The sequence below is a fragment of the Corvus brachyrhynchos genome, unplaced genomic scaffold (genome assembly GCF_000691975.1).
Source record: "Corvus brachyrhynchos isolate BGI_N302 unplaced genomic scaffold, ASM69197v1 scaffold627, whole genome shotgun sequence".
NCBI classification, from domain to species: domain Eukaryota; kingdom Metazoa; phylum Chordata; class Aves; order Passeriformes; family Corvidae; genus Corvus; species Corvus brachyrhynchos.
In genome coordinates this window covers 51,092-51,822 of record NW_008239060.1, presented here as the reverse complement: position 1 = coordinate 51,822, position 731 = coordinate 51,092, and positions in this window count along the sequence as shown.

Here is a 731-nt window from a genome sequence, read left to right as displayed (position 1 = left end):
GGTGGACACTGGGCACGTCCTCTGATGTGTCCAGGTGGACACTGGGCACCTCTGATGTGTCCAGGTGGGCACTGGGCACCTCCTCTGTGGTCTCCAGGTGGGCACTGGGCACCTCAGCAGGGCCCAGGTGGGCAGTGGGCACCTCCAGGTGGACATTGGGCACCTCCAAGGTGCGTCCAAGTGGGCACTGGTCACCTCAGCTGGCTCCAGGTGGGCACCGGGCACTTTCTCCGTGGGTTCCAGGTGGGCAGAGGGCACCGCTGACACCTCCAGGTGGGCACTGGTCATCTCCAAGGTGTCCAGGTGGGCACTGGTCATCTCCAAGGTGTCCTGGTGGGCACTGGGCACCTCCTCAGAGGGCTCCAGGTGGACACTGGGCACCTCCTAGGGGGGGTCCAGGTGCACCTCGGAGGTGACCAGGTGGGCACTGGGCACCTCCAGCTGGACACTGGGCACCTCCATGGTGTCCAGGTGGGCACTGGGCACCTCCAGCTGGACACTGGGCACCTCCTCAGGAGGCTCCAAGTGGACGGAGGGCACTTCTGACGTGTGCAGGTGGACATTGGTCATCTCCAAGGTGTCCAGGTGGGCACCGGGCACCTCCTCTGTGGTCTCCAGGTGGACACTGGGCACCTCTGACATCTGCAGGTGGACACTGGGCACCTCAGCGGGGTCCAGGTGGGCACCGGGCACCTCCTCTGTGGCCTCCAAGTGGACACTGGGCACCTCCA